At 36.2% G+C, this 18,432-nt stretch overlaps 1 protein-coding gene across 1 annotated transcript in view; it reads left to right on the top strand.

The window, feature by feature from the left end:
- IL1RAPL1 (interleukin 1 receptor accessory protein like 1) overlaps positions 1–18,432 on the top strand; it is a 777,597-nt gene that overhangs the window by 467,217 nt on the left and 291,948 nt on the right. The gene's annotated exons all lie outside the window — the stretch shown is intronic.

Raw genomic sequence — 18,432 nt, 5'->3', positions numbered from 1 at the left:
CTTGCTGTAATGAATAATACTCAGGTGCTAATAGCATTTATACATACATTTTGGTTTTGTTTTATTATGTTTTTTGCGGTTTCCCAAGTTTACTGTGAAAGAGTAGTATCAACACTTATTGCAAAATAGCTGTAGAAACTAAAAAACAGAAATGAAGCCAAGAAAGCTATTTCCATACTGTTTTCCTACAAGTGATTTTTTATTGTGTGAAAACAGCTTGACATTTATAACTATTTTATTTTCGTAATAGTAGACTGGGTTGCTGTCATGCTAAAGGTCTGTTGGGACAATACTGATGTTTATCAGAGCTATAATATGTTAAAATTAATTCTTCCTTTTATGTAGCAATATATTTAAAAATATTTTTGAGTTCTGGTCTTCTTACATAAAGCTGCTATGTTTCAGATGTTTTGACTATTACAAGGAATGAGCTTATATATTCCTTGATTCAAACATACATAAAATGTAGAAAACTTTTATTTATTGTTCCACTTTGGAAAACATATCTTTCATTTCTGAGGCAATTTACCTTCCAAGATACATATACTTGTGCATTTGATGTACTACAGCCATTGGTATTTTATAATGACCGGGATTCAAAAATTAGCTATTTTGAAAATGATTTAATATAATAACAGAAAAAAACATCTAATTTTATGTGGATCCTCAAAGAACATTGCAAAAAAATTCTTAAGGGCCAAATATTCTGTTAATGCATTTTACAATAACATATGATATTCTTGTCGCTAACACCAATGCATACATGTAAAAAGGAAAAGTATGCCTCTGTAGGTTGAAGACAGTAGGACTTCTGCTATTGATCTTAATAATAATGAAAATCCATCATAAATTTCAACTAGCAGAAGGAAGCAGAATATAAGGCCTTCAGAATCATGTGCCTCAAAACATTTCTGTTGCATCTGTGCCTTGCACAGTTCAGTAAACCCCTTTCCTTGCATATTTGCTTTGGTGTACTACAATTTGTGCTCTTATTCAAGATCTCAGCATTTCAGTGTTCCTTTTTATTTCAGTAATTGGAAACTGAAATATTTATGAGTTACTTTTCTCCTCAAAAAAAATAGGACAGAGAGAGAAAATATACAAAAATTTCCAGTATGATGGAGTAGTAGTTGCTGTTCCATAGTTACAATGGAAGATTACACATAACAAGACTTGTTAAAAAAAACAAAACCAAATTGCTCAGAAAGAAACAGATTTTTCAGATTCTTTTTTATATATTCTCTCTCTCTCTCCTCACAGTACAATTTCTTGGTGACATTTATAATTATGCTATCCTGAAATGTTATCTGGTATTTTTGCTACTATTTTATATTTGCTTTGTTTGTAGCAGCTCCAAAGCTGTTATCTTAGAAGATAAATATTTCTGTTATTTTCTTAACCACTAAAACATATATTATTTGAGAATATGTAGAACTTGAGGAAGTTCTATTGATACATTATCTATATATTTATAATGTGATTCATAGTGATAAACAAACAGATTTTTGAAATAGAGTGCATGTAAATATGGTAGGTAAAAAGAAAATCATAACTTTCAGAGAGAAAACAGATAGAAGAAATGCTACTGTGAAACTGGACATTAAGAAAACAGATGTATTTCAAGTGTCCTAGGAAGATGTAGAAAATTATTAGACATTCTGAGTACATTTGCTTTGTATTTTGGAAAGTTTCAGAAAATCATAAAACAACAGGATTACCAGAATATGATACATTCAAAAGTCATTATGGTCACACTCACAAACTGTGACTATTTTTACCACAAGATGCCATTATTTGAAAGTCTTTAGATTAATTAGCATAGAAGGGACAGTGAAGATTTTATTGAAAAATAGAGATAAACCTCATGGGAGTTTTGTCCAAAGGAGTGACTAAGCCAGCAGAAGAGACCACTTAGAAAGATACACAAGGAAAGACCCAGCTGTAAAGCAAAGGGGACCTGGAAGACATTAGTGGCCTGTCAAGAATGTCACCATCTCATCCCTGAGAACTGGTTGACAGTCTTCAGTTTTGACATAAATTCGCTGATACCTTGTCTGCTGTCATACATATAGTATCAAGTTAGACAGACTATTTAGTACCTAAAGATGATTATGAAAAACACAAAGGCTCAATGAGGGTCAGAGGAGCAGTGACGGGTAGGAAACACCCACGACCAGTCAGTGGAGAGCCACTCAGAGAAGTCACTTGGCGAGGTTCTTTCCTGGAAAGGCCTTCAGGCTGAAGGGTGGTTGGGATTTACTATGGGATGCAGGAAGAAAAATTATTTTTTGTTTATGTAAAAAATATTGCTGAACGATATTTTGAAGAGATTCTGGTGATGCATTCCCCATTTAGGGGAAGGACCACAGGTGGGAAAGAGGCTAAAGTATGTTGAGAACAAGCGTGGGAAAAGGATGGAGTAGAGGATAATAGACGAAGGGGTAGGGGGAAAAGGAGATAAGGCTGCCCACTGTAAATAGGCTGATGGTGAGTACACTTGTCTGAGCCCTGTAGTCTGCCCTATCTCATTAAAGGGCGTTTCTGTTTTCCATTTGTCTGTGCTGTCTATGCTAAGCAGGCGTTGGCACATGTTAGTGAACTTCAAACTGGCTTGGATGGTGAGCAGGATAAGATGTCTGAGCTCCAGCAGCTGGTGGGGGCTACGAACCTCACATGCCAGCACCAACAGCTGGGGAGAGCAGTGGACCTGGGGCCAACTCCTGGACTGAATGTCTAAGGCCAGCTGCTGGAGGCACCCGTGTTGTCTGGATGTATATGTATATATTCCACTAGCTGACATCAGCTTGGTCAGCTGGAGGGGAGGAACTGGATGGGGCTAGCTCTGAACTTCAAGTTCTTGCGAGCACTGTGTGTAGGTGTCTGTGTGACTAGCCGTGTGTGTGTGTGTGTCCAAGCATGTGTGTGCATGCATGTGTGTGTGCACACTCATCTACGGGGTACGCATGCTTAGCCTGGCTGCTGGCTGAACCTGGTGCTCAGAGCTGCACCGTCTTCTCATCTGTCTGCTTACTGGATTCAGCTGCTTCTAACAAAGACATCAAGAGTGCAAGCAGAAGTCATGTTTCTGAACAAATGGCAAGAAAATAGCTGTCTAACCCAAATTGTTCTGAATGTTAAAATACTTGCAAAAGAATTCATCTATGAAAGGTGTGACAAAATGTTTAATCAATACAGGACTTTGCAGATTCTCTTTGTTCTTTCCCAATCTGAAGAAAAAAATTGTGACTGAAATAGATTTCAGAAAGAAAAAATACAAAACAAAGAATGTGGTACATAAATGACAATATAGGTTAAATATTCATTCAGAAGGAGTTTATGTATTCATTCAATTTTCTACCAATTATACAAACTGATGGCACGGTTTTGAGCCATAATGTATTTATAAACTGAACTAAACTGCATTATACAGCTATTCCTATATTTAGATTGTGAGGAATTTGGGGGTGAAGCCAGGTCACAAAGAACAGCAGATGATTAAGCTGGCAGCACCAGCCTAGCTGGAAGCTGTGTCCTGCTACAGAAGGAAGCAGCCAGACAAGTCAAAGTACAAATTCTGCATTTCTGACAAATTAAGTAGACTTCTCTGTGAGACCACCACCAAGAAACAAATATGTGAGAGGTCTCTGCTACTGTCCTTCACATATCTGTGCTGAAAGGCGCTGTACAAAGACACTGATGCATAAAGGTTGGGCCAGGGTCCAAGTGAAAAAGCATAGCCAGTGACTTTCAATAATCTGAAATGCATGTAGACTTGTTCAGTTTAACTTTTATGTTTGAGATGTGAATTATAATGTGTAAAGCAAAACTAATTTTTGCCATACTAAAATGGCTTACACAGGCATGCTTTAGCTAGGTAAAATTATTAAACACTGTCTGTGTAGAAATGCTTTCACACGTCCATATTGTCACTGTTCACATGGCTTTGGATTTTCATGTCTGGATATTTTAGATGATTCATACTTCTGAGGATGAGAAGTAGCAGCAAGCTTGAAAACTAAATGAGGAAATGGAAGTATACAGTTAGTGGTGTCTGGCACCTGGCTGTGCCTTATCCTCATACCTGTGTTCACTGCCGCATCTGAAGCCTCCGTAATCTTTTCATTTTTTACCTCAGAGTTATTTACCTTGATGGCTGATAATATGAGACAAAGAATAGTATGGTTTCATATATTTGAAACGCGAGGCTCTGCTGAATTCTCAAATGTAACACGTTCTGCTTGGGGCTGGTCACTGGAGATAGGAACCTGGCATTGAGAGAAGTGAAGGTGCGCAGCTGTTGGGTTTTACATCATGTTAAGATGATCAGGAAAACAAGAATGAATGTATTTGGAGATACTGCAGAAGAAGGGGATTACTTATTAATTAACGTGGTGTCTCAATTCACTTGTGCTTTAAGAGCCTTGCAACAAACAGTGTGCCCCTCTGGCTGTCCTAGCTGCTTCAAGAAATTAGTTCCAAGGGATCCTTGAATAACATTTACCTAAAAAGGCTCATGGAGCTCTGTCTTCTTCTCTGTGAAGTTGATCATTTTTCTATGCTTTCCTTTGAACATGTGGACATAAAGATGGCTTTTAGTACATTTAAAGGCAGACAGGGAGACTGGAAAGAAGCTTTGGAGTCTGCACTGAGAACTAACACTTTCAACACTCGCCAGAGTAGGTAGCTGGGGTGTGTGAAAGTGCTAGCTTGCTTCTATTTGGTTTTAGGGATGCTGTTGTTATGAACATGGTGTGAATACAATTTCTATCCTGGTTTCAGTTGCTTGAGCTTCCATAACTCATCTTAAGCAACAGCCTGAAGCAGATCAGGACTACCTTTTGAAGCTCAAAATTAGAGTGAACTGAAAATATTTATTGTGACAATGCATATCACACTAAGGGAATTTTGGAAACTATTTTGTGGTAAAGCTGTCCATACGAACAAAGCCAAAACCAGCTAATAAATAATTTTCCCATGTACTTTATGGTCCTTGGGTGAAAGACACATCCAAATTGTATTATATTACTTTGTTCATCAATCTGTTTCTTCAAATCCTGTTCTCTTTTCAACATGGAAATGTCTTAATCTAGAATTCAGGACTTGCCCTGAGGTATTCAGTTGTATAAATTTCACCAAGTTCTTGCACATTTCTAACGTTCTGCTTTGGTAGCAAGTTAAGCATTGCCGAAGACCGACTTATCTGCAGTGGTACTTTCTTTTAAATTCTAGTTCAATATGCACACAGCAAGGCTCTTACATTCATCTGTGGGATGTCATACTACTTGAAAGACCTTCTCTCTAATTCTGCTTCTGGTAGAGAAGACTGACTGATTTCAGACTTGTTTCTTCATAGGAAAATAGGTATAAACCAAGAATAACTAAAACTGTTTAACAAATGTAACAGTCATAAGTATTTGAATAATTTACTTTTTAAATTGAGACTTGTAATCCAATTTCTTTTGAGAATTTCCAGGAGTCTGGAGAAGTGGCATCAGTATGCTAGGAAAAAGTTAGCCTTGAAGCAGTAACCTAACAAATGTGATGATTTTTCTCTTTTTTAGTGTCTGCTTTCAAAGCATGTCATACCTATTCCCATTTTGACTGGGTAGATATTGGAAAGAGTTACAATTTCAGAGGAATTTTATTCATGTGCAAATGTCATTCTTCTAATATCAGTCATATATATTATAATTGTTGGCTATCTCTGTCCATATCTACCTTTAATGACTAACTGATAATGGAACATGAGAAACCTCTATTCAGAAAAAAACACACTCATACAGAGCTAGCAAGAGATAAATATCTAATCACTCAGAAACAGGACAGTCACTCAGAAACAGGACAGAAACCTTCAAGGAATATTTTTTATGTAGCTGCTTAACAGCTGAACAAAATTGGTTAACTGGGCATTTGAGACTGAATGACAGGATCTGTCCTCCTCTAGCTCTAGTTGAGAACTGTAGGTTGCATTTGTGCTAATTCATCAAGCAAAGAAAAGGAAAAAGAGAAAAGGCATTCCACAACTTTGTTTCCAATAATGCTTTTAGTTTTAGTACTATAAAAGAAAGTGGATTGCGTTTGCAAAAGGGATGATTTGATGGTAAAGATGTTCCAGTATTTGGTGACCTTCTGAGTCATCAGGATGTAGTAACAGTTGTTCCTGAATGCAGAACTCTGCATAGGCACAGCTGCTTGGGCACAGACAGTTGCACTAAATGTTAGATGTAATTTTAAGGGTCTCTGGCTTCAATAAGTAACCATTACCGTGCTGCCCGCCCCCCCCCCCCCCCCCCCCCCCCCCTTCTCATACCAACTGGTTTTTTTTCTGTTCCTTTTATATAAATCCTTGGGAAAAATATTTTCATTTAACAGTTCCCGTCCACCCCCTGCCAGTAAAAAAGCCCCTAGAAAACAGATGTTCCATGAATAACAATCTATGCAGCTTTGTAGAAGAGGACCTGGGGGTCCTGGTGGAAACCAATTTGAACGTAAGCCAGCAATGTGCCCTTGCAGCAAAGGCAACTAATGACAGTCTGGGCTGCATTAGTCAAAGTATTGCCAGCAGATTGAGGGAGGTGATCTTTCCCCTCTACTCAGCACTGGTGAGGCCATACCTGGAGTACAGTGTTCAGTTTCAGGCTCCCTTGAGAAAGTCCAATACATTTCTCCTACGAACAGAGGCTAAGAGTCATGGGGCTTCTCAGCCTAGGGAAGAGAAGGTGCAGGGGGGATCTCATCAATGTATTTACATATCTGAAGGAAGGGTGCAAAGAAGCTCCTTTCAGTGTTGCCTGGTGACAGAACCAGAGCCAATGGACCCAAACTGAAATGCAGAAAGTTCTCTCTGAACATCAGTAATCATGTTTTTTTACTGTGTCATTGACTAAGCACTAGCACAGGTTGCCCAGGGAGGTTTCGGAGTCTCCATCCTTGGTGATATTCAAAATACATCTGGACATGTTCCTGGGCAAGCAGCTCTAGGTGGCCCTGCTTAAGAAGGAGGGTTGGGCCAGCTGACCTCCAGAGGTCCCTTCCAACCTCTACCATTTTGTTATTCTGTGATTTATAAGTTAAAGTAATGGGAGGAATAATAAAACTCTGTTAACTTATTTTCCAAAGAAGTCATAGTACTGCATTTCTGCTATTCTGGCATTATGGTGCTGAGCAAGGCATAAAATTTACTCTTTTTCATGATCATTGGTTCCCAAGAAAAAGCAAGCGCGATAATCTCCTGAATTATGAGGAGACAGTCTACCTAGAAGCGTTTCATGCTAAGGTATTATCTCCCTACTGCAGTTGTAGAAAGCTAAAGGGATTTGCTTCTGTAAGGGTATACTTGCACAGCTCTTCATAGTTCTGTCTCCTTTGGGTATATACATTGATCTGCTGCAGAGAAAACATTTAGTATCATTCTGACATGTCTCCATTTTAGCACTTTATGACTCACTGGCCCAAAATTTCTTCACTAACAATCCTGGAAAACCTCACTGAAATGAGTAGCTAATCCAGCACTAAATTTGTAAGTATCACTAAAATATTAAATGTACTATTAAATTCAGAGTAATGGTAATCCATATTGTACTCAGCCTATATACTCTTGTGCATTAAAATGTGGGTTTTTTTGATTGATTTCTATCCTTTTTAACCACCTTAAACATTTTTACCTGCAATCCGTATGTTAGTGCTGTTCCCTGAAGGAGTTCACACACCTGCTATTTTAATAGAAAGTTGTTGTAAAACTTGGGCTTTACTCACAGTGCACAACATCTAGGTATAGCATTATTATGCTTTAAAACCTTTATATGATTACTTTCTTAAATCACACACTCTTTCTGAATAGTTTTAAAATTACTGGAATCCCTGATATACCCATATGACTGATTTATGCATATATGTATTTATAGACATGTAGAGTATAGGAATATATTTTGCAAGAATATAAGAGCTTTCTTTTAAACTTATTAAAAGAAAGATTTAACTTCAAATAAAATGTGTTTAGGTATATATTTCTATACTGTAGCAGTACAGAGTTACACTATAGGAATATTTAGATATTCCTGTACTGTGAGAGTCTAGATTTTTATTTTTATTTTTAATTTATATGAAGGATACTTTAATTGTAAAAAAAATATTTTATGGGGAAATTAGTTAATTCTGTGCAATTTTGCTTTCCATGTAATTAACAGTGCGAGTTCTTAATTAAGATTGTTGTCTTAATTTTGTTCAAGTATTTTGTACTAAGAAAGTGAGATTTTATTACAATGTGGAAATCAATGTCAGATTGATTCCAGTTCTCACAACGTGCTAAGTTTCACTTATGCTTTAAAAAAGAAAGAAATCATACGGAAAAGTCAATAACGTAAAAGTGTACACACATATATTTTTTCCTACTTAGTCACAAAAGAAGCTTTAAGGTATCATAAGGATGAGCAAATTAAATTCCCTTTCTAAAGTCTAATTTGTATTTCATTTTTATTGTTCAGAACATCAATGAAAGGCTTTTCACATCACTCAGTATCTCTCTAACACAAGGAAAGCATTATTCTAACGCAGTTAGACTACGTACTTTGACATTCTTTTCTGGCAGGGTTGGAAAGGAGGGGAAACTTGGGATGGCAGCATATGCCAGCTGTGTCAGAAGATAAAATGTGAAAGTATTGGTTTCCAAGGATGGAAGTGGGCACTAAAATCGAGCAATATTTTCTGGTGTGACTAATTCAAACATATTAAAACAAGTATCTTGCAGAGCATTGATATTCAAATAATCCTGGAGGCTCATGTGCAGTGGGTTATTTCATAGTATCATGCACATAATTAGGTGACCCTTGAGGGAAGAAATCAGCACTTATGTAATTCAACTGAGGTCAAAAGCAGTTTTCAAACTGGGTTGGCCCCCCAGGGTGTGGAAGCAGAGGATAATTTCTAAGGCACAGAGGAAAATTCCAGCTGGCTTCTGTCCACCTCCCTCCACTTTTCTTCTCTCTTCTCCCACTCCTGCAGCACTGCCCCAGTACTTGCTGCTCTGTTGGCTCTGGAAGCTTTGTGGAAAAAACAGTCTGTGATTTCAGCTATCAGAGCCAGGGAGTGTGGGAAGCAGCCATCCCAGAGTTTGGGGGAAAGAAAAACAAAACAACAATAACAAAAGGGAGCCTTGCATAGAAGGTTTGAAAGCTTCTGTCCTGAACAAATGGTCCAGAAGCCAGAAGATGATGGCATCAGACCCTGCCACCAAGGGGACCTCACTGCATGGCAGCAATTGTGGCTGCAGTAGGGTATGCTGGCCTTCCTCCCTCCCCATGCTACCCAAGGCCTCAGGCATGTCCTCAGACAACCCTGCTGCTATCTAAAGGCTTTAAAATTTTTTTTGTGTGTGAAAGTTTTAAAGCTCACAAAGAGCCCTTGGAGCCACTGGCCAAGAGCACAAGTAGCTTATCAATAACATGTTTTTCTTTTTCTCTTGAATGAATGCTTTTCTTTCCAGCTCTCAGGCATCTAAATAACAGAAGTTACTTGGACTGAAAAAGGACTGAATTGTGTCTGCAAAAACATGAAAAAACTAATTAATCAAGTCAACAAAAGTTTTCCTCTGAAATGGGATGGACCATTTATAGAAAGTGAATATTGACGTCAGTGGCCAAGTTTACTTATTAAAATGTAAAATACTGTGAAGAAAAGACATTTCTCAGACTTTCTTTTTTAATGTCAGATTAGGAGGAGTTGGAAATAAAGTTACTTTCCCAACTCAGCTTGTGTTATAACGGGAAAGAGATTTTTTCTCTTCCTGTTTGCTCTCCAGTTGGTTTACCCTGGTAAATAGCATAATACTATAACATAACTCAGTACAAACAACTGATCTCTATTAATGCAAAGCTTTTAGTTTTCTAGTAATGCTACTAAATGGGGAAAAAAATAAATTTGTTATCATGATGTACACTGAAAGAATATGTCTCCTCTGCTGCCAGTTAAATTCCTGATTAGTCATTGTGTTTATTATACCCTGCAAAAATGCAGTGTTATGACAGACCATGTAGTACAGCTATTACATCCCTTAAAAATGAAAGAGTAATAAAGGGTATGCAGAGGAATGCAAAGCCTTAAGACGGCTGCCTTAAATGAAAAACCTCGTTAGAGGGTCTGGCTGCATTTGAGGGTATCGTTATTGTACTGCGGTTCAATTACAACTTATGAAGAACTGCAGACAGTTGTTGTTCCTGATGATCAATACCAGGATCAACAGAGGTCTATTTGCTCTGTTCATCCCTTCTTCAAATGCTGCCTTTGTGCACTAGATGAAGATAGTCTTATCCTGTACACCTCTAATGAGGAGAACTGCTTCTTCACACAGAAACCAGGTTGGCTGCACACTACAAGGAAACAAAACATGGGTTGGGTTAAAATTCTCTCCTTAGGGGAGTGGTGAGGACTTTCCAAAGGGCGCTTCTATCTAGTCCCACATTTGGGATACCCCTTTGGTATAAACTATACACTATACTCTCCTGAATTATCCTGCTGGTGAAGGGTATGCATGATAAAGCACTGGAGTGGACAAGTAACAGGTAAAGTCCCAGTTTCCCTCCTGTCATGAATAGGGATGATGAAGGATGCTGCCTGGGGAGTACAGAGCTGTATAAATCCACCACCAGGTTCTCTCTGGTGAGTCTGAAGAGGAGATTGACAATTACTGGAATTTATTCAATGCAGGAAAAAAGCGGAATTTCATAAGGGTAATACATCTGGCCCATTTGAGAGATCTATTTTATAAAGAAATTATGCTCTAAGTGCCTAGTTCTTTAAGCAATTCCTTTAAATGTAGATGCCAATATTGTAAGTGCTAAAGTTTAGAGAAAGTATTCTTGCTCTGTGTGTGTTCTTTTGTCTGATTTCCCCCTTGTGTCTCTTCTTCCTTTCCTGTTCTTTTCTCTCTGACAAGTTACCTGCTAATTTAATTTCTTTTACAGATAGATTTGATTTAAATGGATTTGTTGTCGTAAACAAAAATCCCCAAACAGATTCTTGCTTCCTGTTTTTGTATTTTGTATGGTTTAGATCCCATTATTTTAAGTGCATGAAAATCTATTGAATAAAATAGGTAAATGAAAAGGTTCACTTGTATGTAGCAAAAGGTTCTAGCTAATTTTACACTTCTGAACATTTGTGACTGGACAGAATAGGGAACAATTAACTGACTAGCTTGTCAATTCTTCTTATTACCTTGTTCAGAAAAAAAAAATAAAAATAGACAAACAGAAAATCCCCCCGAAAGTATCATGTGTTAAGTGAGTTAAAGCACAGCCATTTTAGCTAATACAGGTCACTGAGTGCCATTTTTCCAAAGCAACCACATTACAGCAGATAGGCAGATTGTAAAAAGGCAAAATCTGAGGTTAGACATCATGGGGAGAAAAAAAAAAAAAGTCTTTTTTTAATACTAAGATTCTTGGTTTCTGACGCTGCCTGCCCAACAGACTTTCAACTGCTGCAACACAAACCTGTAAATCAGTAGATGGATAGTATTCCTGCTTTAGACTTTTAAATTTAGTGGTCCTACACAAATGTACCAAGTCAGAATTAGAGTTAGGATACATTTGTGTATGTATGGAAAAGTTAGTAATAATTTTTTATAATAATTATTTACATTATATAATAATAATAGTATAAAATTAATATAACCTAATTTATCAACAGGTTATTAGCAATTACTAATATTCTGTGATGCTTGTCTTCATTATCTGTGGATAACTGGCTAGCTGAAAAAGTTCACATAGACATAGTCCAGCTGGCTGGACAAAAATGCACATCGCTCTCAGCTTATCTGAAGTAAAGCAAAAATACACTCCCCTTGGCTGTTCTTGTTACACAATATCAGGAAGATTGCGGTGGGAAAAGAATGTTGCAGGTGGGAACAGGTAACTACAGAAGAGAAACTAGGGGCGGGCTTGGTATTTAGGCAACTAACCAATAATGAGCTTAACTTTTGTAATATGTATGAGCTAATTATAACAAGGCATAAAAGGTGACTGTAAAGTACAATAAACGAAGTCTGCTGGTCACTCATATTGAGTGACTGTGTCTTCCCTCCGTCGCGACTATTATCTATCTTTATAAGAAATGAAATAGATTACGTTCAGAATGATTATTCATTCTTCTGTTACTAGACACAGAAGTTAGCAACTTGGTTGAGCCTCTAGTGTATTAACAACTATTAAACATTGAACAGTATGCTAACTAGTAATTTTGTCACCTCTCCCTTTACTTTGTATTTATATAGAATTTATAATGGCTTTTAATCTTTTGTGTGCTACCTATTATAACAGTATTATACACAAAACTGAATATAACAGTAAGAAATAAAATGCACATGTCTTTTCTATCCTAATGTAATCATTCATTGTGTTTTAATGTTATGTAGATGTATTGACACTTTTGGATTAGAGTAACTGATGCCACGTTGGACTACGTACAATAATATTAAAAAAAATTCTGTAGTAACATATTGTATCAAAAGCACCAAACTTTTTGATGTTACTGCCTATGAATTTCTCATCTATACCTGTGTGTATTTGGTTGGGGTTTCTTTAATAGTTTGCATGATATAGGGAAAGTAGGAACAGTTTTTTGCATGGTAGCAGGCTTATGAAGGTATTAATTTCAAAATGGTGTTGGCACTACTGCAACCATCAGAGCTGACCAGTGTTTATTTTCAAGATTATTTTAGAAGTTTTAAAGCATATGTAAGTGTATGAAAATGCAACTGCAACATCTTATAGGAAGAGCAAAAAAGTCTTGCAGATACTTAATATGGAAGAATTTAGAAATACTGGAATAATTTCCTTCCCTGATTTTTCTTCTGCTGCATAAGTTGCTGCCCCCAGATAGTTTCTAAAACATCAAAAAGGGCAAAAAATACATAGAGACATCCCACATCCAGTACTGTGGGATTCTGTATCTTCCAGTGGCATGGAAAACTCAGCAGCCTGGCAAAAGGTAAATTATGAAGGTGACATGCAGAATATTCCTGATGACATTGATACAATGGGCTCACAAACAAAAGATATGTATCTTTTATACAGGACTCTCTTTTTTAGTTGGTTTTTTTTTTTTTTTTGATCTGCAAGTGTGATGTTTGCTGTTGTCTATTGCCTATCTGACAAAAAATGTAATACAGTAACTCAATATGTAATCTGTAAAGAGATTTATTTCTACTATTTTGTTGGTAAACTGCCTGTTATTTTTTTATTTTAAAAATAGTTCATAATGGGTTTTGATGGGTCAGAAGTTAAACAGTAAGGTTTTGTGTGTGTGTGTTTTCCTCCCTAATACTGTGAAATGATAACTTGCTTGGTCAAATGCCATTTTTGGGAGATTTTTTCTTTTTCTCTGCAGAATGAAAAAAGCATCCCTTTTTCGTCTCTTTTCTACTTGTTTCACCAAGTTTAGAGGAGATACTTTTCATGTAATCAATTTATGTTTACAGTTGAAATATAGGATAGAATGAAAAATGCAGGAGGCAAAAGCCATGAAATCTCAAGAGAAGTACAAAAAGGAGAAGTATAAATCAGTTACAAGAGAATTTTGTATACTTACCAGTAAAAAGAGAAGTGAGGTATATGTTAATGCTGTAAACATGAAGACAAGTTTCCTGTTTTTCTAGAAAAATATAGTTAATCAATATTCCTTGTATTCTTTCACATGGAGCAGAATAAGGCAAAGTCAATTTTCAGCTGTGTGTGAAATTTGTCTTCACAGGCTACTGTGAAGAGTTTTCCAATGTCCTATCTTATTTCTTTGTCAAAGTATTTTTGAGATCTTGCTTCTAAGAGTGAATTAATGTTATGTCTTATGTTGTTTAGTATTAGAGAGATTTATAAACTGATATTATGAAGTAGGAATATGTTTTTGTCATGTCTTTTAAATGCAAAGGTTTTGGAAATTCTCAAAGAAATTAAAACAACCAACAAAGATAATCTGATCTTACTCATTCTCAAGCTTTCCACTTCAAAATTTCTACTTTCTTTAAGCTTCTCAAACCTCTTCTTTGTATAGACCTTTGTCTGAAGTTTGAGAAGTTGGTCTGTGTCCGTTCATGGGTATTTTGATTTACAGTACAGATTTCTGCTTGTTTTCTTTTTTTTCTTTTTTTTTTTTTAAAAAAAAAAAAAGAAAAAATCCATTGGAAATAAGATTTTCAGATCTATTCTTTTATCTTTTGTATGCTTTTATCATTTGTACTCAATAAGGAACCACTTCACAAGTATTCGAATAGGCAAGATCTCGCCCTTCTATCAATCAGTAGAAGTTCTGTATTTGCAGGTCCATTCATGATTAAACAGCTGATATTTTCTTCTCTGCTACTATATAGACTGATAATGATCAGAAGTGTATCCTCTGTGACAGCCTCATAATCACAATGCTGGACCAAAAGAAAAATACTTAGATATGATATACTTTTTTGCCTTTACAGATATGAAAAAAATACTCAAAAGCTAAGATCTTGAAAATACTTAGAGAATTTTACCTGTTGCATGCTGGTAGTCTGTAGATCTTTGGTTACTGCTGATTTCATAGGTATTTTGTAATAAGTTTCACAAGCTGTTGTTTTGCTAGACATGAATAACAATGGAGACAGATACTTGAGCAGGTCAGTGCCACACTTTTCCACACAGTCTTTCCTTTCGGTGTTTTTTAGTTGGATTTTTTTCCTTTGTGTAGAGATCCACATGAATAAGGTGGGCCATGCTTCTAGATACCTAAACCACAAGATGCATTCCTTTGTTTTTTTCTACTTTGATCATCATCTCTTCAATTAAGCAAAACCCATGAAACACATATATCTATTTTCCAGCCTACTTCTCAAAGAAGCAACATCAAGCAGTTACTTGAGCTGATGAATGCATGACAGTTTTGGTTGCTAAGAACTGTTTCAAGGTTTAAGTTTTTTTTTGTAGAAATAGTTAATTGCAATTTTAGGATTTTTGAAAAGCAGTCTACCTAATGAATTTTTCTGTAAGAATAATGTATTGCAGAGGCCCATCTATTACAAATTGGTGTAATTCCATTTAATTCAAGGAAGATATAGCTGTAAATAGTAATTGAGAAACTCAGAGGACTGTAAATAAACATTGATCTTATTTTAGAAACTACTTACTTGGATCATAAATTAAGTAGTTTGTTCAGGGTGTTGCTGTGACTTCTGGGTCACTGTCTGGAGAAGGAAGAAATTTTGTAATGTGGATGTATTTGTGGTTGTTTAACCTACAATTTCCTGCTTTTTATCAAGATTGCCTCCTTACTCAACTATACTTTTATTTTCTTTACCAGACTTTTCCATACTTCGTGCTGTTCTGCAAACTTAATTCTTTCAGTTCTCTGTGTAGAGCTTTTCCACTCTTCACTCTGCCACACTATCACAGGGTCTGTATATCAAGGTATCTTATATGACAGATATCCTATACGAATGTATATCTATGACAGGTGCAGATCAATTAACATTAAGTTAGAACAGGTACTAATGAACTTGTGAGGTGGATGTCATTTCAATCAGAGAAAAGGGTAAAAAGTGGAAGTCTTCTGTTCTTATGTAAAGAGTGCTCTATATGCTTTCATATAGCTGTACAACCAAGACGTTAAACAGTATCAGATAAAAAAAGGCAAACCACTGAATATGCAAGGGAACTATGGGGTGCTGGGCATTAGAGCAACTACTACTGGGATATAGAAGTCACTGAGAATTTAAGATATTTATATATTTTCTGTCCTATTGTTATCGCAAGTTTCAGTCACACATCCATTGCTCCTGGGCCCTTACATTTTAAAGATGATAAATGGCTACAAAAGACCTGTAATGAAATCAATATATTTAGTAGATATGATTTCCACCACATTGTTTGTGCTTTAACACTTATAGACCAGTAGTGTATAAATGACACATTAGGGTGCGGATGACTGCGTGAGTCCATGTCAAACAATGGGGCAGCCTCTGTCACACCATATGAAAAAAAATTTTGTTCATCACTGGTAGCAGATGGATGAGTATTTTTCTAGTTCTAATAAGCAACTTAAGCTTGTGGACAAGAAAGAGGAAATACATAGAGTTCTAGTAAGCCCTATATAATTTATTCATAACCTGTGTGATTTTCATTGTCTGAATTTTACTTAAGTAGCTGTTGCAGATTTTGACTTTTAGACTGGTACTGCTTTGAAGTGTAGCTACCTGATGATAAAGGTCCACAGTCTGGACCACACTGGAGAAGAAAAGGAGAAAAAGTGTAGCATTTGCTCTTAATAATGAATGTAACATTGAGTTTCCACTGGCTTATAAAATTTCCTTATAGGAGTTTTGTTTGTTAGTTTGATCTGGTGCCTCCAGTAAAAGACATATGGATAATTTTCTTAGTTCTAACACATGAATATTTTTTACCCTCTGCAGTATGTGCATGCTTGCTGGAGGGCTCTGCTGCCTGCTACTTTTTCTGCTAGCTGAGGGGCTCCACATCTACTGTATCCATCATGTGCCAGCTGTAATCAGCAATCAAACTCACCTTCTCTTTCTTCTTCATTCCTACCTGGGGACTGTTTAATTTTTTTTTCTCTTTTCCATTTCTGTGAGCCCATTACCTTAATTTCCTTTTCTCATGCTTTTTGTGTTGCTTTGCCTTTTATATCTTACTTTTTGAGTTTTGTTTCATCCCAACAGCCTTGGTTTCTGACACAGAGTACAAGATGAGTCAGAATGACAGTGCAGTTAGCATTTAGAACCAAAATAAGAAAGTCTGTGGCACTGAGGGGCATCCACAGCTTTAGGTTCTTATGACAGTACTTTGGGCTTTTGAGAATAAATTCTGTTAAGGAACCAAGCTGACGAAGAATCTACCCAAAATTTTCCAGTACCGTATAGCTGCACTTTAGAACATAATTACCTTAAAGCCCAGTCAATTTGTGCTTCTGTCTGCAGGACACATATATATATATGACTCAAATCATACACGCACACAACTTTGAGTCATTAAATACCAACATCTTCAAACAATGGGTTTAAACGTTATAAGATATTTCCAAAATACTGCTTTTCTTATCGAACAGGAAGCCTAAGCTGCATCTGGTAAAGGATCTGCTATTGCGAGGGAAACTTGGATGTGCCTCAGAAGGAATTCTAGCTCTGGCAATTGACATTGGCACTGTTGCAGAACAGAGCGTTTAGTAGACCAAAACATAAATTGGAATTTTTGGCCAATTCACTCTGAATACTGAAGGAAGACAAAAAAAAACACAAAACATATAAGACAATTTTACTTAGCTTGCTTCTTCAGAGAATGAGATGACTGTTAAGTGTTTTTTGTGACCCCCACCTCACCCCCTCCCAGGTACTTCTAGAAATCTCTGTAACATGAACACAACATTATGTTAAAGCACAGTAAAAGGAATAAAAGAGAATATTTAGATGGGAAAATTAATTTGCCTATTTATTGCCCCTTGTCATCCAGTAACAGAATCCTCCCATGTAGTTAATGTACTTTTGACCCTCCGAACTTAACAGATTGGTTAGAACTTCTCCCTTTTTTTTTAAGGGATAGGTCTTTCAAGAACAGAGAAAGAGAATTTTACCAATTTGGAAAAAAAATTACTTAGGTGAATTTTTATGTTTTCAAGCCACATAATAAATAAATAATAAAGCCACATTAATAAATTAGAACATTATAGGACATTAATGGAGGAATAACATAATGTACAGTAATGAAAATGCATTCTTTAAAGAACTGTATGGTTTTAAATTGTATGTACAGGTAAGAATGGTGGTTGACTCCTCAATAGCTTAAAAGCAGCAAGATATCTGTATTCATTGGATGCATTCTGTGCTTTACATAAACTTTAAATAACTTTATTTGCTTTATACAGTCAGATTCTTAAACAAGGTAGTAAATTATGTTTATAGCTCATTATAAGGGAGTAATGTTGTGATGTTTTCCTTACAAGTCCATGATTTAGCTGCATGGGTAAATGACATTTGATTTCAGAATTTATATTTCTAAGAATATTCTTTAATTTGATAGTTACTTGTTTAGCTTCATTTCAGGTTTACATTTTCTTTAAAAAATTGGACTATAGAATTAATTGAATCAAGTTTTTTTTTTATTCTTTGTCTTTAAGCATTTCTGTCCCCTCTTCTTGAACACAAAAAGGAAACAGATATTAAGAAATCTAAAGAGAATGAGAAAATGTAGCCATCTTTGAGATTCCCCATATCCAATACACAGGAGATTGTTGTAAATCAGCTATCAGCTCACAGAGTCTGAGAATGGAGACAAGAAAATGAATGTTTCCTCAGGGCTCTCTGCAGGATCCTCTTTCAGCAGATCAGGGGTCAAACACATTTACAAAACAGTAGGAGAGAAATCTTGCATTGTCAGTGTGTTCCTGGGGAGTACTCAACTTTAT

The sequence above is a fragment of the Falco punctatus genome (genome assembly GCF_963210335.1).
Source record: "Falco punctatus genome assembly, chromosome: 2".
Taxonomy (NCBI): domain Eukaryota; kingdom Metazoa; phylum Chordata; class Aves; order Falconiformes; family Falconidae; genus Falco; species Falco punctatus.
This window is presented reverse-complemented; position numbering and strand designations above follow the sequence as displayed.